Source organism: Pinus tabuliformis, chromosome 6 (assembly GCF_031772625.1).
Source record: "Pinus tabuliformis cultivar Carrire ecotype Pingquan chromosome 6, CPIR1, whole genome shotgun sequence".
Lineage (NCBI taxonomy): Eukaryota > Viridiplantae > Streptophyta > Pinopsida > Pinales > Pinaceae > Pinus > Pinus tabuliformis.
Genome location: NC_142292.1, coordinates 1238943115 through 1238966528, shown reverse-complemented (window position 1 = coordinate 1238966528; position 23414 = coordinate 1238943115). Strand labels below are relative to the sequence as shown.

The window sequence follows — 23414 nt, the reverse complement described above, 5'->3', positions numbered from 1 at the left end:
TAAATTTATTTTAGACCAATATTTCTCAATATTTTCAGATAATGTAAATGTTAACACAATTTGTAGGATAAGATTTAAGTGGGGCATTACATACACCCCTCCTTCAGAAAACTTCGTCTCGAAGTTAGAATGAAAAGATACAAGGAGTTTGAAAGCATAGCAAACCAGAGAGAGTTATAGCATTAAAATTCGATAAGTCAGACAATGGCATTACTTCCCATCAAGAGTCTCCAACTGATCTATATCTTCCTATCCACCTTGGCCTACTTCCGTTCCCACCCTATCCGTCCTCTACTGCCTTATCAGTGGCAAAGGCCATACTGACCACTGATAAAACTGACATGGTGGGAGCGTCTAATGCCTCGACCAAACTTTCCCCAGCAGGAATCTGGCAATCGTCATCACACGTCTAGGGGGAGCGTTCAGCTGTCCTCCCCATGATTCCAAGTTTCGGAGGATACACGGTGGGAAACACCTCCACCCCTCCTTCAGAGCACGGACCACACTACAGAGCTGGTTGGACTTGTCATCGAATAATCCAGTCAGGTCGTCTTGCCACCTGTCATTTGCATTTTTTTCTCGTGTCATAAGAGTGCATATCAAGTAGATACCAATGAAGTAAAATAATGTACATTATACCTTCCTCATGAGATGTCTCATCCTTCCCTCTTGGCTATCACATAGTTCTCTTCCCCTGCGGGTTAGCCTCTCATTCGTGCATTTATATAACAACAAGACATATAATCATCACATTACTAAGTCTAGTATCCATGTGTCAATCTAAGAATTCTCGCTAAGTCATTCATTTAAATAAATCATATCCACTTGAGCTATATATGAACCAAAGTAATTCTGATAAGTTACGCACTAGATAGTCCATCACTAAGTGAGTCATACATGTAGTCCATACATCAACCATTTCTATCATTAATATCAAATCTATCAACTGATTCATATAAGTAGTTTTATGTGTCAACCAAATGCATCAATATTACATAATGTTCATAAATAAATAACATGGAAATAGGATCTTAACATAGGTAGCTATCTAAGTCAAAATAGGCATCATAGATGCTCAAAAAGTGAGGGGTAGTCACGATGCATAGTCTCTACGTCCTCCCAGGTAGCAGATCCTGGGCTATACTTGTCCCACTGGACCTTAACTTGGTCCACCGTGCAACGTCTGAGCTGTCGAACCCTACAGTCCAATATGTGTAATGGTTCTACCATTATGGTTCTCATGTCTGAGACCTGCAAGTCCTGCCAATCCAGTTTGTGAGATTCATCAGAAACATAATGTCGTAAAACAGATACATGAAAAACATCATGAGTTTTATGAAAATGGGGCGGCAGTACAAGATGATAGGAAACTGGTCCAATCTTCTCCTTGATCCTAAAAGGTCCTACGAACCGAGGTGACAATTTCGTCCCCTTCCCAAACCGAATGGTGCTTTTGTTGGGCCGGATACGAATAAAAACTTGGTCCCCTACTTCATAACTGCGATCAATCCTATGTGAATCAGCATAACTCTTCTGTCTATCCTGTGCTTCCTTTAACCTTTGCCGAACCTTCTTTACCTGTTCCTCCATTTCTTGAACTAATTCTGGGCCAACTATCACTCGGTCCTCCAACTTTTCCCAACTCAACGGCGTCCTGCAAGGTCTTCCATATAGAGCTTAATAAGGAGGCATCCCGATTGAACTATGATAACTGTTATTATAGGCAAACTCTACCAATGGTAAGTACCTTTCCCATTGAGTCTGATTATCCATGACGTACATCCTAAGCATGTCCTCCATAACTTGATTTACTCTTTCGGTCTGCCCATCTGTTTTTGGATGATATGCAGTGCTTAGGTTTAACTGAGTTCCCAGCGCTGACTGCAAACTTGTCCAAAACCTAGATTTAAATCGGGAGTCTCTATCAGAAATGATCTTTGTGGGCAATCCGTGCAGTCGGATAACTTCATTGACAAACACTCGCGCCACATCCATAACATCGTAAGTGTCCCTTACTGGGATGAAATGGGCACTTTTGGTCAATTTATCAACTATAACCAATATAGCATTGTGCCTCTGGGAAGTGAGTGGCAAACCCACCACAAAATCCATGGAAATTACTTCCCATTTAGATGTAGGGATGTCATGAGGTTGTAGGAGTCCTGCTGGATGGCGATGATCAGCCTTCACTCGCTGACATTCAAGACATTTGGCGACAAACTGGACTATGTTATGCTTCATGCCTGCCCAAAAGAAGAGTTTCCTTGCGTCTGCGTACATCTTCTTTGCCCCAGGATGTGCACAATAGAGTGCTCTATGAGACTCTCTGAGGATGGTTTCTCTTATACCCCCTTCCTTAGGTACGTACATTCTCCCTTGGAATCTCAATAACCCATCTGGTTCAAGGACATATCCTTCAAACTTTGGTTCTATCTGTTTCCCATTTTGGATAGCTGAGATGACTTTTAAATACCAACTATCTTCAAAGAATTTCTCCAATATCCGCTCCCTTAAATTTACCTTTAAGGCTACTAGGGAGAAAGTTCGTGGCCTCCTGATTAGTGCATCCGCCACTACATTCTCCTTTCCCTTGATGTATGAGATTTCAAAATCATACTCACTCATGAATTCGCTCCATCGCCTTTGTCTGGCGTTCAAATCCCTTTGAGTGAAGAGATGCTTTAGGCTTTGATGATTTGTTCTTAACTCAAATCTTCTCCCAATGAGGTAGTGTCTCCATAGCTTCAAGGATAACATCACTGCTGCCAATTCTAAGTCGTGGGTAGCATATAACTCTTCATGCTTCTTCAATTTCCTAGAAGCGTAAGCTATTACTCCGCCTTCTTGCATCAATACTGCACCCAATCCCTGCGTCGAAGCATCGGTGCAGACAGTGAAGTCTTTTCTCATGTCTGGTACTTGAAGGATCGATGCACTAGTTAGTAACCTCTTCTGCTCTGTGAATGCAGTGCCACATTCATTTCTCCATTCATACCTAACCCCCTTTCACTGTAATGTGGTGATGGGTTTTGCAATCCTTGAAAACCCTTCCACAAACCTGCGATAATACCCAACTAGCCCCATAAAGCTACGTACCTCATGGGCATTTTTTGGTACTGGCCAATCCATTATGGCCTTCACCTTTTTCGGGTCAACTGAAATCCCTTCTCCTGAAATGATGTGGCCAAGGTAATGGACTTTCTTCTGAAAGAAGGAACACTTTGACAATTTCCCATACAATTGATTTTCCCTTAAACAAGTCAATACTACCCTTAGGTGCTTTTCATGCTCCTTTTCATTCTTGGATTATATAAGAATGTCATCAATGAAGACTTGCACGAATTGGTCCAAATACTTCCTGAACACACCATTCATGAGGCTCATGAATACTGCTGGTGCATTAGTTAAACCGAATGGAACAACTACGAACTCATAGTGCCCAAATCGAGTTCGAAATGCAGTTTTTGAGATGTCTTCCTCCTTTATCCTTAATTGGTGGTACCCAGATCGTAGATCGATTTTTGAGAAGACCGTTGCCCCCCTTCATTTGATCAAATAAGTCATCTATTCGAGGTATTGGGTACCTATTCTTTATCATGGCTCTGTTTAAGTCTTTGTAATCTATGCATAGGCGCAGGGAACCATCCTTCTTCTTGATAAAAATTACTGGTGCACCCCAAGGGGAAATACTAGGTCTGATCAATCCCAAGTCTAAGAGCTCCTTTAACTGCATCTGTAACTCACAAAGCTCTGGAGTTGTCATCCTATAGGGTGTCTTAGATATTGGTTCTGCACCTGGTTTCAGATCAATGGTGAAATCAATCTCTCTTACAGGAGGTAATCCAGGCAATTCCTCTGGAAAAATATCCTTGAATTCAGCCAAAACTGGATGTTGATCCAGGGAAGGTCCTTTCTGGTCACTTACAGTCTTGACCAAATACAGTTTGCAACCTTGTCTGAGACAACGTTTTACCTTCATCATAGATATGAATCGTAGGGACACTCCCCTCTTGATTCCACAAATCTCAATTGGCCTACCTTCATCATCTAAACAGATCACCTTCTTCTTGAAACAGTCTACCAAAGCTCGGTGAGCTTCAAGCTAGTCCATTCCAACAATTACATCATACGTTCCCAATTCTGTGACGTATGCCTTCAACTTAGTCATACACACCCCGAGGTTTACTTGACATTGGTCAACACTAGGCCCTACTGCTTGTTTTATTCCAGAAGCCATCTCAACTTGTTTAAAGTCATCGTGCTCATAGGTTTCCAGCCCACATTTAATGCAACTGGTGAAATGAGACTATCTGTAGCACCAGAGTCAAACAAAATTTTAACCTTTACTTTGTTTATCATACTTGAGGCTTCTACCACGGCAGACTGGTGTTCAACTTGCTGATTGTCAACTGCGGCATAGATTCGGTGGTGGCTACCTGCTCCCCCCATTGGTTCTTTTCCCTCTCTTCTGTTGTTACTGGTTTGAAACTTTGGGCAGTCTCGCTGGTAATGAGGTCCTCCGCATCCCCAACAAGAGATGCGTGGTGGACCTTGAACCGAATGATGTGGAGTTCTTTGGAAAGAGTTTCTTCCCCTGGAACCCCTACCCCCACTTGTTGTTCCTCGCCTATGACTTTGATTTGTACGCGCCCTTGAAACTGTAGGTGAAGCTGCACTAGAAACCATGGAAATTCCTACTGTTGGTGTTCTAGGTATAACCCTGTTTCCATATGGTGGTGGCCTCCAACTTCCCCCCCTTGGGAAGGTACGAGGGGCCTTCCCCATAAACCCTGTTTGACGTGGAAAGATGGCTCTGCCTTCACCCTTTAAATCTAGGTGTTCTTCGACATAACAAGCCTGTTCTACAGCTTCTGCAACTGAGGATGGTTTCCACATCCGTACCATTGCCCTAATCTTAGGTCTCAATCCATACATAAAACGATCCGCTTGGTACTGATCAGTATCCATGTAGGAAACATACTTGACTAATTCCATAAATCAAATTTCATATTCTTCTACAGTACGACCTCCCTGTATCAGGGCATGGAAGGCTCCTACCTGTTGTTCTTCATAATATGCTGGTAGGTACTTCTTCCTAAACCTCTCGTCAAACAATTCCCAAGTAACTGTGTCTGGAGTGAGGTGTAGTTGACGCTCCAAGTTACCCCACCAATTCAGAGCACTATCTATGAGTTGGAATATTGCTATTTTGGCTTTGGAATTGGAATTGTAATCCCTTAGTGCGAAACACCTTCCCATCCCCTCTAACCAGGCTTCTGCATGCTCACTGGCATGACCTCCTGCAAATTCTGGGAGTTTAATCTTCTGGAGCTCTCTAGTAATGTCCTCAACTGGAGGTCTTCTATCATAGTCTCTAGATCCCTCGGGGTTCCCTAACCCTGATGAAGGGTGTTCCCCTTCCATTTCATTTGTTTGGCATCCTCTTAAGGTTTCATTAATTGCTTCCAAGGAACGCAGGATGAGAGTCAATTCTGGTGAAGGTAATGGGTTATTTGAAGGAGGTCCTTGTGAAGACTCTCCAAGCCCTTGGTTCCTTCGTGTTTTCACCATTTTGATTTGTTCAAAATCTGCGTGATATCTAAGACTTATTAGCATTATTCCTAACATTTTCTACCACATTCTAGATAGTCCATAGAGAACCCTAAGCAATAGATCAATTCAAGTTATGCAAGTTACTTCTTAGCCACAAAATTAAACTTTAGAACATGTTGATCTGTTTATTTTGGGAAGGCTGCATTTGTGTTTATTTCGATATTTATGCATTTAAATAACTTTGTTTATGCAAAGAACAAGTAGGAGATAGTAAACTAGAAAATGCAGTAAAGGTTCCGATGTTTTTAGATTCAAAATTTTCACAGAATGCATGTTTAACATTTATCTCAGCTACATGTAATATTGGGTTTGGGCATTAAACTTCATGCAAAAAGTTGAAACTGAGTAAGGGCTATAGAAAACGATTTTCTTCATTTATGAATGCCTAAAGTGGGCCCCAATTGGGGTCATAGATATCTACATTCGTGTTTACCAAGGTATTTTAATAGTCATTAATTATGTGAACTAATATTTTATTGCACAAAGTGGAAAAACCCTAACCCAGCTCCAACTCCAAGAGGGTGAAGAGAAGATTATAAAACATTCACAAGAGTATTTTCTTCTAGAAAGGAGTTTTCCCTAAAAAAAATTTTTGGGAGTTGACTCTCCCTCATCTTTCCTTCTGTGTTTCATTCCATTAGGTTTTCTATATACGATTTACAACAAGAGAATGTAGTATTGATAACTTTCTATATCCTTCCATGAGTCCCCATCATATTATAGTACTAGAGGAATAAAATTTATGTTTTTGCATTTATTTTTTTTTATTTTTATTTTTTTTTATAAATAATCAGAAAAATTAAGATAAAAGGATGAGGGAACCGGTGATATTAACACTGTACAATGCTATTTAGTGGAAACAAAATTTTCAAATCTTACATGATATATATTTAAAATAAATGAATTGGAATCTAATACCCATTCCTAGGATTTTTCCTTTATTAAATATTAGAAAATTAATAATTGGTATCTTCTGTGTACTAAATAAGGAATTTGGAACTACTTGTGTGAAAGCGGAAGGAAATGCATGCGATCGGAGGAAAAATGCTAAGTGGGTCGTGGGAAAAAAAAATGCCAAATCAGCTGCTATATTAGTTGCATTATGATACATCTTGAAGATTTGAACCATTTTCGGTTTTATACGCTGCTTTTTGAGGGACTGGACATTCAGAATCGTTTCCTTAGACATAAGGTAATGCAGATCACCCTTTGCAAGTGCCTCACTTGCTCAGAATGGCAGAGTTAAACGTTTCTAAGAATGGTCACTGTCTTTACATTCAGTAATTTCCATTGGTGATGGCAGAAGCAACATCGTCCAGATCAAGCATTTGAAATTGGATCAACCATTCTATTCACATTCCCTATCGTAGAATTCAAGTATTGTGATTATAGACTCTGGGCTATTTTCAAACTGTCAAGATCAGGTAAACAGATTGAGATTTATGATTATCCCATGCGACATCCAAATGATTGTGTCTATTTGATGAAATGAATTGTTTCTTACAAGTGGAGGAAAATGAAGTCTATTCCATAGCAGATCATGGTATATTTGATACCTGTTACACACTTAAGTCAAATGGAAAGAAATGGTGATTTGTAGTTTGTTCTTGGTCCTTCTGTAGCAGTGTGCCTAGCTTTTCATTGTCGTACTTGTAATATTTATCTGTCTTGGTCAGCCATTTTCCTTATATCCACATGTTTTCATATTGTCCCCGATTTTACTTTGAGATCTCTTAGAGCTGTACTCGTTATAGCACAAGACATTAACGTTGATGACGACGTTAACCTCTAGAGGCAAGTACACAAGTATCTCTGAGAAGGGTTCAAATATTCAAGATCACTTAAGAAATCATGCACATTTAACTAACTGTATTCATTTGAAGCATCAAATTCACATGCAGAAATCAAAAAGCATGTTGGATAAGAGCTGTTCAATGGAGACCTCTCTTATGAAAGATTTGACCATTCTACAAAGGTCACAATCTCTCAGGGACCCTTCTACAAGTTCATCATGGAATTCTCCTATCATAGGATCATTGATGAAGAAGCTAGAAAATGAAGGTGCACTTAAGAAGAATAAGACATATGGAATTGAAAAGAAATGGGAGGAAGAAGGGTTTGACTCATGAAAATTGGAGAAGTGATTCTGAGCTTGGAAGGAAGCCTAAAGCAAAGGATTTGTGCCGAAAAGATAGGCTGTCAAGTGATGCATTTCATTGTCAAGGGAGAATGGAACCTAATGCAGATTTAATGACATTACCTCCAAGAGGCAGGAACAGGGATACTAAAGGCAATATATCAAATACTTTGGATGGTAAGTTGAAAAACAGAGCAGCAAAAGATCTCAAGGTTCGTTCTCCGCACCTCTTTCAAAATAATGACTATATAAGGAAAGATAGAATCTGTGATGAAGAAGCGGAGACAGGCTCACCAATTGATGATAAGGATTGTTCAACTTCTCACTTTGACTCACATTATCACCCAAATTGTCCCGCAGGGGAACTGGACAGGTTTGCGACTGGTCCCAAATTCTCCCGTTGTTGAGCTTCGACTGGTTTGCGACTTTGATGATCTTGTAAAGTTCGAAGGCATTAAGAGGTGCATTTCAGGAGAGCATTTTGAATATTTATCAGTTTCAGTTGGTTAGAACTCTGGTAGTCATGGTGGGATTAGTAACAAAGATTTCACAGGTTCACAAAAGGCTGGACCTCAAGCAGGAAGTGGGAAATCAACGGTCATTGATATTCCCAAAAAGGGCTGTGGGATTCCTTGGAATTGGTCCAGAATACACGATAGAGGCAAAAATATATTGGATTTTGTAGGTAGGAGCCTCTCATGCGGGCTTTCAGATTCGGCCACACGAAAAATTGAAGGCTTGTGTCACAAAGCTATTCCAGTTCTCAAAGGGAGTTTTCTGCTGCATTAGAAACATCTGATCATTCTATTTCTTCTTTAGATTCTGATTCTGAGTCGCTTCCCCTACTAATGGAGCCAGGTGGGTCTCAGGAAAGTGCAGATACAGATACACAAGGAAGAATGCTTTTAGGTGAGCTAGATCTCTATGACCATAAAATTCGTTTCAGACAAAATATTGACATGGTTTCTGAAACTAGATTGATCGGCCATTTGGGACATGGACAAGATATTATGGGCAGTGATTGTTTGAGATCTCAAGATAGGTGTAGGAGCTTGTCTCAGAAGTATGTTCCAAAGACATTTGGAGAATTGGTTGGGCAAAATTTAGCTGCCCAGGCTCTCATGAATGCTATAGTGAGGGGAAAGATTGCTCCAGTTTATGTGTTCCATGGTCCTCAAGGAACAGGTAAAACATCATGTGGTAGAATATTTTCAGCAGCCATGAACTGCCATTCTCTGGATCTGTCACATCCTTGTGGACTCTGTTGTTCATGTTTAACTCAAAGTCTTGGTCAGAATTCAGATGTAAAAGAAATTGGTGGCATTGGCTCCCGGGCATTTGAGACTTTTCAGATAGCCCTTAACAATGTGGAGGGCATCGATGAGACTTTATCGATTGTAAGCCATGATGGGTATTTTGAAGAAATGAATAAGATAGTAGATGGAATAAGGTTTTGCCAGGTAAAACAAATTTTTGCCCCCTTTTCCCCTCACTTGTTTGCTAATTTATTTCCAGGTGTGTCACCTAGAGATTGCCAAGGTAAGGATGATTCCTTGATTAAAAAGTGTAAGGAAATGCTGATCAGTATGGAAACCACAAGTCTCCCAAAATAGTTTCTCTGAAGCACCATTGGTGGTGGATGATGAATTGGATTTGGGCTGGAATGGAAGAAACCAAACGACACAATGGACATAAATTTTTCATAGAGGAGGACCATTTTATTTTCTCAATGCTTACGGAAATATTCAAATTTTATCTGCATTGAAGTAACATAAATGTGTTGAGTGCTATGCTGCAAATTTGGCTTCCTCTGTTGTGAATTATAAGGGGGAAGCGTCATAGAATTTGATTGCCGAGAAGATGGGCAATATTGGGTATGCTTTCAATAGAACAGTTTGGAGAAAAATCCATTCCAAGGCAAGAGAGTTTTGTTCTTTTGATGATTACGACTGGGATAGCACCATGTGGGCAGTAGTGTATCTTTCATTTGGCACTCTAGATAAACTATTTTGTGAGTTTCTTATTAAAAGCAAGAGATTCATGCTAGTAATTAAATTCTTCTACCTCATATTCTAAGGTGGCTATAAAGGTTGTATCTTTTTTTTTTTTTCTTCTAAGCCCCTAAGGGCAACCTGCGAAAACCCTTTTGGTATAAGGAGAAGTATAAGCAAACCCAACAGTCCCAATCTAAACAAGCAGGCCAGGGTGACCAAACGCCTCCATGAAAAGTTAATACTGCGGCTTCTGCTGCGTACAACCATGTTTATATAGATTGCAACATTGATTGCATTATTGATTGTCATGACAAAACATGCGGGAGGAGTGCTACCCACCTCAAATTTTATTTGCTCGTTTTGGAGAAGACTAGAAGATAATCGAACCAGCGCAATTTCATCACGAAATCACTGATTTCTGCCCTGAGAATCCATGATGTCGAGGGCTTTTCATCTCAATCAGGTTCTCCGTCAACAACAAGAAATGGCTGCCCTCCATAAAACAGTGCGGGGTTCTAATAACTTCCGTTGTTTAAACCTGGACTCTATATCTTCGCCACTCACCTCTCTATGTTTGCAAATTCATAAATAGTTAAACAGACACCGATACCATACTCTGAGAGGCGCTCATAACAAGAATGGCTGCCCTCCATAAAACAGTGCGGGGTTCTAACAACTTCCGTTGTTTAAACCTGGACTCTATATCTTCGCCACTCACCTCTCTATGTTTGCAAATTCATAAATAGTTAGACAGACACCGATACCATACTCTGAGAGGTGCTCATACCGGTGTAAGAGTTACTCCCGTACTATAAACATTTTCAAGTCCAGAAATCAGGTTTATGATGAGGCAATTTAAGATCTGTAAATGGGTGCAAGGTGGGCTTTGGAGGCAAATTTGAAGAATCTATATATTAGAATTATGAGTCCTTATGAGGGTTACAAATTCTTACAGCGGAATTTGGGTTTAGTGGGTTTTGGGCCCAGATTATGAACTAAAGCTCTGATACCATGTGTAAGAACCTGAATCCTATTATTAGAGCCTCTATTTTGTTATACACTAACAGATCTATTTTCCTGTTAATTTATAAATAATAAAAGGAGCTTGCTGACCTTTTCACATAGCTTTAAACATTTAACATCTTATCATTTTATCATAAGCAACATAAATTAAGGTGAGCATTCCATTGATATCAACTTAACAAGAGTAGTCCATGGAAAAATACCTATTCCGGCGGTTGATGATGATACCTTTGTCTTATAGCTCCAGCTGAACGCTCCTTCTGTCCGACCCAATCGGATTTACCTCCCAACCAACTAGGAAATAAATTCCTAGCCCAGGAAACCTCCACAGGTTCTCTAGCCCTCCGTGCCCAAGTCCAACCAGATATAGTGTGTCCTCAAGAAGAATGTGCAAAACTAGATAATGATACTTTCCTCCTCTCAAACCCAAGAAACCTCCACAGGTTTCCAAGGTCTCCCAAAAATCATAACAAGGCCAAACAATCATAACCAACCCCCACAATCCTAAGCAAGACTCCAACTCCCCTTTTCTTCCTTCCGCCTTCCCTTTTTATACCCTCTTTCCTCAACCACCTCTCATTAATGTCATTAACTCTCACCCATCCTTGGTTGACTTCTCTTCTAAGCTAGGAGTACATTTGGAATTGTGACATGAATATAAAATTGAGAATTTAATGGGAAAGGATCATGTCTTCTCCCAAGTAAATCTGAAAAGTACATTTGGGAATGTGAAGTGTAATTACATGGAGAGGACCTTGCCTTCTCCTTAGTAAATGTGAGGGTACATTGGGGAATGTGAAATGAATAAATATATATTGATGATAAGATGGAGAGGACTATGTCTTCTCCCAAGTAAATGTAAGGGTACATTGGGGAATGTGAAATGTGCTTACATGGAGAGGACCATGTCTTCTCCTTAGTAAATGTGAGGGTACATTGGGGTATGTGAAATGAATAAATATATTTTGAATTAATGGAAGGAGACCATATCCTACATAATATTCAATTTGAGAAGGTAAGTGGGGAATTTGAATAATGGAAATCATAAATTTATTTTAGACCAATATTTCTCAATATTTTCAGATAATGTAAATATTAACACAATTTGTAGGATAAGATTTAAGTGGGGCATTACAAAGGACCCTTACCCTTAGAAAATTACTTTAATTAAAGGAATTATTAGAGTAATTGATTTTTATAAGGAAAAATGAGTTAATCTAATGAAATGCAAAAATTATTTGCATTAATGAATTAGATAAAGCTCAAGTATTGATTCAAGCGAAGTTGAGATCTAATCTCAACCATCAACCACTTCGAAGATTAGGGTTGTGGAATGAGACAACAAGATCTTAATGATTAGGTAGAGAATAGCATTCATGCAAGTGTGTCGCTTTTAGAGAAAGATAATAAGGGGTTAGAAAGGAGAAGGATTCAATTTTAGGCAAGATCAAATGACATGTTTTGAGAATTTTATCAGTTGGAAAAAATCCATGTTTTGTCGTTTGTAATTTTCCTCGGTGGGAATTTATTTTCCTAGTTGGGAAAACCCATGTATGTTGTAAAACTAATGTTAATGGATAGCAAATTTGAAGGGTATAATTTCTATATGCATGTATATGAGATGTATTGTTTTTATTTCGTTGTTTATATTATATTTACTTTAAGAATTCCATCAATGCTTTTAGTCAATAGATATGTAGTAAATTAATTTATAGAAATACAATTTACTAGGTAATAAATTGCGAGTAACTGGGGCTAGTAAAATTTAGCATGGTATCAAAGCTTGCACTCTGAAAGAGAGACCAATTTTTAATTTCTGCATAGATAAGCTAGCAAATTGGTGAAGGTCATGGTTTGGAGGGAGAGAGGGAGATTGTACCATTCAAGAGTTTGGCAGGTTTAAATTTTTGTGGGTATTTTTTTAAAGGACCAAAACACAGGTGTATCAAATCTACAAGGAGATCTTAGCAAATCTATAAACCAACAACATTATTATTCTTTTGGGTGCTAGAGAGACTTAGTGCGTGGAGCATATAACTTCTTTTCCTAAAAGGCAAGGGTGGCCTTGCTTTACCCGTGGGAAATTACAGAGAATATTGTCCTGATACCAACAAATGTGTTAAAGAAAGTGTAACTAGGTTCGGTCTTCATAAATGTAATTTTGATCTTTGTACCTGTAAAAGAAAAGAAATATTATTTTTGTAAAATTATAAAATGAGTTTCTCGCTGATTACATAGGTCCAGCACATGTTGAAGTGCTATAAGAAAGCCAAAGAGTCAAAGATATCTTCTTGAGCATATATGTAATGTATATGAGTCAACCTAGAGTCTAGATCATCCCTCCAAAACAAGAAAAATCCTCTTGAAGAAGGAAACAAGCTAAAGATGAAGAAGGTAGTCATGTCAGCCTCAAAATATATTTAAATGACAAGTTGGCTGATATGTGGAGACACAGCAGTTCACTGTGACATGTTGGCTTATTTATGGAGGCAAAACCATTATAAATACCCCGTTGGGGTCACCACAGGAAACTAATAATCTCGGACACTCTGAATTTTGGATGGGTGCAGGAGGTGCAGGATCTCAAATGGCACAGTGAATACACTGCTTTAGAATCTCGGACAAGTAGAGTACATGAATCTCATACTAGTATAATGATACAATATTACAATATTTCAATGAGAGAAGGAGTCTACAATTTAGGATGAATATTACAGGGATACATACTCTCACAGTCTCGGCATAATGGTGATGTATTATCAGCATGACACTGACAAGCATGATCTCGGTGAAAAGGGAACACAATTACATTCTCATTGAAGATCTCAATAGTCTTGGTAACAAGGATGCCCATAGTCTTAGCATAATTATGATGTAAGGATATCATAAGTGACACACTCTATCGTGACATACATCAAGGTGTTGTCATGGTCCTATCATAGTTATGATATCATTCTTGATGGAGACATAGTCACAAATGTTATGATTTCAAAGAAGGACAACAAAGATGTTACAGTAGTAATGGTGCAACAAAGATGTTACAACAGTATCACAATTAGGGATCACTCTAAAATTTAGGGATCACTCTACATGAATCTAGATAGAATTCCAACTCGAATTTCCTAAGCCAACTAAGTCAATTTAACTTAGTAAACTATTACAAGCTGCTATGAGAATAGAATTTTGATTTAATTCACAATTTAATTCAAGGACAAATTAAATTGGAATTTCTTGTTTCTATTTTAATAGAAATAAACCCAAAACACCATGGTTATCCAGGAAATGGAAAGGCTAGGAAAAACTATGGTTAATCTAGGAAATTCTCCATACCAATGTCAAATCATAACCAGGAAACCACATGCATGTGTCATGCATGCCAAAACTAGCAAGGAAATCATATATGCAACTCGCTACCTACAAGTAAAACCCATTGTTGTTGTTGATCCGGATGTCCTCTTGTGCTTTCCGACTCTTCTTTTTCCTTCTTTCTCCAAATCCCAAGTATGCCACACTCCTCCAAGAGTGCTCTAAGAACTCTAAGTGTCCAAGAGTATGAGAGAGAGAGAATAGAAGAGAGAGCTCCAAGCTAAAACTGACAAAAAGCTATGAACTGATCCTCAAAAGCCTTTTTATCATTGAGGCCTCTATTTTTTTCATTTTCCGTTATTTTCCTCCGTTTTCCTCTTCACATGCAGCCTGTGACCTTTCACCTTCCTTTCTCCTATTTTCCATTATTTTCATAAATAAAATGCCAATAAATTCCTCATGATTTTCTAAAAACTTTTCCATTGCCTTTGTTAATTTCCATAGCCATTAATTAATCACAAGTGATCTTCGTCACTCGTTTTTACCAACATTCAACTTGGAATACGTGTCCCACGACCTTGGTTATTATTTTTCCTTTATTAACTTTATTACATGGATTTTTGACCAACGTTGTTACTAAACCCTCCCCCTTGGGGGAACACCGTCCTCGGTGTTCCATGAAACCTACAACTAGAAATACTACTGAAAAGAAAAACATACTACCCATAGAGCTTTATAACTTAGGTCGATGAAAGATTTATAATGGTCAGCCTGATGAAAGAAAACCAACATAACCAATATGACAATCATAACGACATGACAACCATATCGCTTATTGGATATTTATAACACAAATCATGGCAATTTTTACATCCATATACATATATACATATACCAAAATACCACACCAAAACATATACCAAAAGACATTCACTCAATCAACGAATAGAGAAGGATACATAGCCGGAATCTGATCAACCATCTCCTATGTAGCTTCATCGGGTCCAGAGTGCTTCCATTTCACTTTACGCTACTCGATTACTCGGTTCTAGAGCATGGGAATATTTCTCTACAAAATACACTGAGGTTCGGCTCGAAATTTTCCTTCTAGCCCCACTTGCAATATATACAAGTCAAACAAATCATCAATCCTCGGGAACAAATACCTATTCTTAATGGTCACTTTGTTCAACTGCCTATAATCAATGAAAAACCTGAGAGTACCATCCTTCTTCTTCACAAACAATAGTAGTGCATGCTAAGGTGACACACTTGGCCTAATGTATCCTTTGTGAAGCATTTCCTTCAACTGCAACGTCAACCCTACTAACTATGACATGCTAATATTGTGTTGTGCCTTTGATGCTGGTGTTGCCCCTGATACCAACTAAATAGAAAAGTCCACTTCCCTTTGAGGTGGAAAATCTGAAATATCTGCCGAGAACACATCTTGAAATTGTTGTAAAACCGAATACCTCCTCGAGACATCCACATCCTCAACTTCCTTAACTTTATCACTGGAAATATGTACTGCAACTAATACACATCCGTTTCTATGAGTGTACTTTTCTTGCATAACTGTCTCCATTCTAATTGATGTTTCCTTCTTCTTACCTTACAATATTCTTTTTTCCCCATTGTCATCCAAGCACTCAACATCCTTGTCATAACAATCCACCTTAGTCCTGTGAAGATATAGCCAATCCATACCCAAAATCATACTATATGATCCCAATAGAAATACATTTAGGTGTGCTGATTTAGGCATACCATTCATCACAAATTCACAAGCTCTTACCCAATGAGGAACTCTATTCTTAGTACCTATAGCCAACTGCACTAACAAAACTCTGCATGTACTTCTTTATTCAAACCGCACTTATCCATGAGGACAGAATTAACATAACTATAATTAGATCCACGGTTAATCAAAATAGAAACTTGATCACAAAGCTTACTGTCCATCTAGATAATAAAAGCCTGGTGATCTTCCTGCCTATTATCTAGTGCTGCATAGATCCGTGGAATAAATTGTCCAACATCCCTCACTGTCTGTGCTTCCTGTACAATGTAGATCTAAGGCCTACCATGGACAATCTCTCCTACAATTCTTGCCTCGATAAGTTTCTTATCATCGCCCTTAGTATCCTCCTCAGATTAAAATCCCTGTCCTCTGGCAGATATATTGAACTTCTTAAGTGGTTATGCATTCTATTTTTTACCTGTGTCCTGAGGTCTTTCTCACTTCTTATTCCATTTTCCTTTATTCTTCTCATTACCTTTCCAAACCTGCGTAGTCTCAGATCTCCACTTTGATTTTTCATAACAACGATTTAGCTTCCTGATGGCTGCCTCCAACGATATAGGCTCATCAAACTCAATCACGTCCTTTAATGCTATGGTCAACCCACTGATGAATCTTTGAATCTTCACTTTCTCCTCCTTAAGATAAGGCGCATACCTCAATAACTCCAAGAATTTTCTAATGTACTCCTCATTAGTCATAGATCCCATCTTCAACTCATAGAACTCCTTTGACCTGTTATCATAGTATCTCTCTGATAGATACTTCTTTTTGAAAAGTCTCTCGAACACACTTCGAGGTAACTCCTTTTCATGAATACCTCATACATTCTTTACATCTTCTCACCAGATGTCTGATTTAAATTTAAGACTGAATGTAGATATTTTAGCCTTCATGTTCTTTGAGTAATCATGCAATTTTAAGAATTTATTCATCCCAAGCAACCACGCTTCTGCATCCTATGACTTCTTCATTTCCCCATCAAATGTGGGTGGCTTAGCTTTCTTAAACTCATCCAGAAAATATCCCCTATCACTCCACTTATAAGGATTATAGAGATGATGACCATGATACAGGTCTGAACCAAAACTAGAGTAAAACCCTTGTCCACTACCTCGTCTATCTGGTGTATCCAAGAACCTGCCATCTCTAATCGTGTCATCTCCATCCAACCTGTGCCCACCATGTGACCTGCTACCTTATGCTCCATTAGTACTATCCTCCTGCCCACGACTGATTCTAAGCAGTTATTGTCTCTGCAAGTCCAAAAAGCTATGAAGGATAAATGCATTAACTTTTGCTTGTTTCTCATGTGCCCTAGCAAGTCTCTCTTGTGATTGAATGATTTGGTCATTATCTTTTTTTGCAACTCCTTATTTCTTCCTTCAAACTTCTCAAAGTGTTTGTTATGTCAGGAGAATATCCCTCACCATGCTTCTCATCTGATCTATTGGGAGAATATCGTGAGCTCTAGTCTACCATCTTGCTAGTCATATTTGATCTTCTCTTCTTGCAAGGTATATCATGTCAGATAAACCAAATTATAAACAAACCAATGTACCTCAATGTAGTTCAGGGGAGGATTTCTCTTCTACAAGATCAACCAGATTAGCATAATACATGTATAATCATAATCATCACAGTATATAGATAACATCTTAATCATCATCCAATTACCATGCATAACACCACAATTATAACACCGACCAGGTACTATGCATAACAAACATACAAAATTGATGTACAGTCATGACAACGCACCTTAACAACAACATCATCATCTTCTGCATGAAATCACAACGACAACAATGGCTAGTATTATGCATACATAACAATCGCATAGACCACAAGCATAATGAACATATATGCAATTGACATGTACACATGACAACACATTCATCTAAAGAGAAAGGAGAACCAAACATCACCCAAGGAGAACATAACCATGCTTTGATATCATTCTGTAACCCCTTCCTCCCACATTTACCCAAGCTAACTGGTCCACTAGGGTAAACATGTGACGAAGAGTTACTACGATATTATTCAACTCCCCAAGTTTAGTTAAGGAAGTGGAACCGACAAGACAAGACCAATCATACCTTCCTTAGGAGCTACAAAACCTTTAGGAGACAATCAACCCTTCCAAGTGCCCAAACCCTGAGACAACTTGATGTTTTGCTGATCTAGGCCCCCATTCGCTCCCATGAAAAGCTAGGCATGGGACCGAGACCCTCCAGTCGCTTCCACAACAAGGTATGCATGCAACTGTGGCCCTTTTCAGGCAATTTTGTGCTAACAACCCTAGATTCCATGCCACTTTTTTAGGGCCAGGGCTCAGGCCATTGCCCAGAACTTCATGAAACTTCTAGAAAAGAAAATTAACTTTGAGATATGGTTACTAATGCAGACACTTGACCAAGTACTTAGTCTTACCCCTACTAGCCATGACAGGAATTTCATCAAACATATCGTAAACATGAAAGCTATAGGTCATAACAACATACCTGAACATAGGGATATCATACTTATCTGAGAATCATCAAGGAGGATTTATATCTCCTCCCAATAGTTGCATTGTTATCTATTGTGTCATTTTTTCATTATTATTTCAGATATTAACCAAAACATGTTGAGAGCCATACATCAATATTATCATAAAACACGCTCATAACCAGCAAATAAGAAAAGATATATCAATGATGAAACAACTATTAAAGCCACATAATGACAAGCATTGTTGCTTATGAAAATACCAAAGGAAAAATGATCTCTTATTAACATATGAAAATCCAACCAAGTCAGGGAATTCCACGTACCACTCGACCATAGATTGGGCTGAACCAAATCTCTCTTTCAACCAATCACCCCCTCGCCATATTCCAAGCATGAACGTGGGATCTCATGAATCAAATCAAACGAAACCAAACCAGGGCTTCTAGAGGCCAAAATACCTCAACTCTCAACCAGTGATTCCACCTCACGATCGAACATAACTAACTATCACCATACTGGTCTCTACCCAAGTTGTCCAGGGCTTTAGAGCGTTTGTTCCAATGAAGGCTTCATGGGGTAGTAACCCAATCCATATTTATTACTGGGATCTAGAGCGTTTGTTCAACTAGGGCTTCCAAGACTTGTATCTCAAACCACCAAGGGCTCCAGAGCATTTTTCCAACCAAGGCTTACTGGACTAGTAACTCAACCCAAGTTGTTACAGGGCTTCCAAAGCATTTGTCCAACCAAGGCTCCAGGAACTAGTAACTCAACCCACAGCCATAAGGAACATGAGAACCAACCAAAAAAAAAAGGAAAGAAACCCACAACACCATGGATATCCAGGAAATGGAAAGGCTAGGAAAAACACTATTAATCCAAACAATCCTCCATGCCAATGACATATCATAACCAAGAAACCATATGCATGTGCCATGCATGCAAGAACTAGCAAGGGAATCATACATGCAACTCGGTACCTACAAAAAAAACCCATTGTCACTACTAATCCCGATGTCCTCTTACGCCTTCTCTCTCTTCATTTTCCTTCTCGCTCCATATCCCAAGTACGCCACACTCCTCGAAGAGTGCTCCAAGAAACTCTAAGTGTCCAAGAGTATGAGATAGAGAATAGAAGAGAGAGCTCCAAGCTAAAACTGAAAAAAAGCTATGAACTGATCCTCATAAGAATTTTTATCATTGAGGCCTCTATTTTCTTCATTTTCCATTATTTTCCATTATTTTCCTCCTCACATGCAACCTGTGACCTTTCACCTCCCTTTTCTCTTATTTTCCATTATTTTTCATAAATAAAATGCCAATAAATGCCTCATGCCTTTCCAAAATCTTTGCCATTGCCTTTGACAATTTCCATAGCCATTAATTAATCACAAGTGATCAGTGTCACTATGTTTTTCCCAACATTAATCTTGGAATATGTGTCCCATGACCTTGGTTATTATTTTGCCTTTGCTAACTCTATTACATGGATTTTTGACCAGGGTTGTTATAGTGTACCCATACTATTGGAGCAAAGAAAGAATTTTGGCTAGGCTGAATTATACTGCCTCTAGAATTTCTACAACCATACATTCAATTTCATTATTTTGGGCATAGGGATATCTGTAATATTTGATGTTTTGAGGAACACTTCCTAGAATCAAGTGAATAGCATGATCATGATCACAAATAGGTAGGAGGCCTTTGGGAGTCTAAAATACCTTGTAATGATTCTCCAAGATTCTTTGGAGATCTGGAGAAACAAATGATTTCAATGTTTGAACATATCATGAGAATAATTGTGCAATAATTCCTCGTTGTTCTTTCTTCAAAAGCTTTGTCATGCCATTAAAGCTGATTATCTTCCCCGATTTCCTTGTGATGCCCATCAATTCAATTTGATTTACTTCCCAAGAAAATATCAAGAAAAATTCTCTAAAATTAAAAGCTATCGTACCCAAAGATTATAACCTTTGGACTCCTAATACAACATCAACACCACCCATTGGAATGGAAAGCGTTAGAATATTAAATACATATTCCCCCATGGTCAAATTGATATTATGGAACTTCCATAAGAAATTTGTAGTTCCTCCATTTGCAACCATCCCTTGACACTCTGATGCTGGATATAGAAAGCAATTCAATTCCTTGGCTATCTTACAATGAATAAAATTATGGGTACTACCCGAATTGATCAACACTATCACCATTTTTTCTTGATATATCGTTCTATCTTAAGAGTTTGAGGAGTGATAATTCATGCCAATGCATTACAAGATATATTGGTTGGATTCATTTCTTCTTTCTCTGGGGTTGGTTCCTGGTGTATATCCTCTTCTTTTCATGTTTCTTGTTACTTTTCTTCCTCCTCTTCACAATCTATGTAAAATAATTTATTCTCATCACACTTATGATCCTTAGTGTATTTTCAATCAGAACTGTAACAAAGCCCTTTTTCTCCTTTTTCCTCCAATTTTTGTGGTGTCAACCTTATAGGTTGTGGTAGGCTAGGAGCAACAACACTTCCATATTTATAGTTATGAGTGGTAGAATTCCTTCTTGCTATTATTTTTCTTTCAACTTTTCTTGCCACCATGAATGCCTTCTTTGATGAATTCCGTTCCTAAAGGAGAACCTCATGTTGGATGTTATCCTTTAAAGTACCTTTGAAGACATCAATCCTATGCTCCTATGGAATATCATTTACCTTGATATTCTCTTTGGAAGTCCTCAATGTGCTCCGTCATTAAACCCTTTTGTTTCAGATTTATCAATTGGCTAAATAAGGTATCTCTTTGCAGCCTCATAATGTGCTACCAATTCTTCCGCAAAAATTATCCAAGAGACAATTGATTTGTGAGAACAAAGCCATCGATACCATACAAATTGATTATGTTCTAAATATAAAGATGCAATGCGTACCTTTTGTGTGTGTGAAACATAATGTATATCAAATAATTGATCCATCTATTGTATCCATGTTCCAAGATCCTTGCCATCAAACTTCCTCATATCTATCTTTGGAATTTGGTGATTCTTAAACCCAAAATTGGAGTTTCTAAAATCATAATTCATATTCTGTAACAACCCTGGTGCAAATTCCATGTAATAAGTTAATAAAGGCAAAATAATAACCACGGTTATGGGACACTTATTCTAAGATGAATGTTGGGCAAAACATCCTAGTGTCGGTGCTCATTTGGTTTATTATGGCTAAGTAAATTGGCAAAGGATTTGGAAAGGCATGAGGCATTAATTGTCATTTTATTTATGAAAATAATGGAAATTAGGAGAAAAGGAAGGTGAAAGGTCACAAGTTGCATGTGAGGAGGAAAATGAAGGAAAATAATGGAAAATGAAGAAAACAGAGGCCTCATTAATAAAAATGCTTCTGAGGATCAGTTGGTACCTTTTTTCAGTTGAGTTTTGGAGCTATCTTTCTATTCTCCCTCTTTCAAACTCTTGGATACTTAGAGTTTTCATGGAGAACTTCAACATTGGATCAAGAAAAACAAAGAAGGCAAAGGAATGCAAGGATCATGCAAGGAAGAGCAAGATGAAGTAGCTACAATGAGATTATTTGTAGGTATCGATTTCCATGTGTGATTTCCTTACTAGTTTTGGCATGCATGGTTATGCGTGTGTGTTATTGGTTCTCTTGTTATCTTGGGAATGGGTTCTTCTAGGTGTGACAGTTTCCTTCAGCCTTGCCTTTCCATTTTCGGATAGCCATGGTGTGACGAGGTTCTCATGTTTTGGTTGATATGGATTTTTGAATGGACTTGAAACTGAGTGAGGTGGTCTCTGAAAGAAATAACACATGGCTTAGTGATCCTTGAATCAGACTGTGGATTGTGGTAAAGCCTTGGCCTAGTAACCCCTAAAATAGACTGTGGTTTGCAGAAAAGCCATATTTTGTGTTACCTCAGTGGGCGTAGGAATCCTCAATTGGTGAATGGCAAGATATACGGTAAATCCTAGAGCTGGGTGACCTTGATCAGGCCTAGGAATCCTTGGCCAGTGAATGTTAGGATATATGGTAAATCCTAGAGGGCGGGGTCTCAGTTAGGGCCTAGTGATCTGGTATGGATTGCGGTAAATATCAGAGATTAGGAGACAGACAAATTCCTCATGGTGTAGATGGAGAAATCTGGTGGCATCCATGCTTGTTTAAGGCTTAGTGATCCAGTGTTGATTGCGGTAAAGCCTGGTTCCATTGATGAGGGTGAGGTGGTGTAGCTTTGAGAAACCCTGTTTGAGTTTTGGTTATGAGTCCCACATTCATGCTTGAAATATGGCACATGGGTGATTGACTGAAAGAAATATTTGGTTAAGCCAATCTATGGTCGGGTGGTTCATGGAAGTCCCAAACCAGGTTGGATTTTGCATTCATTAATAAGAGTACCTTCTCCTTGGTATTTCATGTGTAAATGTATTGGTTTATATCTGGATTCTATGGCTGTCGTCTCCTTATTATTTCTATTATCTATATGCTGGTTATGAGTATGTTTTATGATAATGATGATGTATGGCTCTCATCATGTTTTGATTTGTAAATAAATGAACAATGAATATATGACCTAGTAGATGATAATGAAGCTAATGTGATAAGGCATCAATGATTCTGAGTGATTCTTAGATAAGTATGATACCCCTATGCTCAGATTTGTTGTTATGACCTGTAGAATGCATATTTGTGACATGTTTGACGAAATTCCTGTCATGGCTAGTAGGGGTCTAGTCAAGTATTTTTTCAAGTATTTTCATTAATATCATTGTTTCGATGTTACTTTTCATTTATGGAAGTTTCATGAAGTTCTGAGCAGTGGCCTGAGACCTGGCCCTAAAAACGTGGCATAGAATCAGGGATCGCTGGCTCTGAACTAGCTGAAAAAGTCGCTAGTTTCTTGCATGCCCTTGCTGTGGTAGTGAATGGAGGGTTCCAGTCGCATGCATGCCCATGTCATGGGAGCGATTAAGGCTCTAGGTCAGTAAAATATTAAGTTTCATCAGAGGTTGTGATGGGCCTCCAAACTAGACA

At 38.6% G+C, this 23414-nt stretch overlaps 1 pseudogene; it reads left to right on the top strand.

The window, feature by feature from the left end:
* Positions 1-7842: 7842 nt before the first annotated feature.
* The window catches only part of LOC149263170 (protein STICHEL-like 3), a 66837-nt pseudogene continuing 51265 nt past the window's right edge, over positions 7843-23414 (top strand).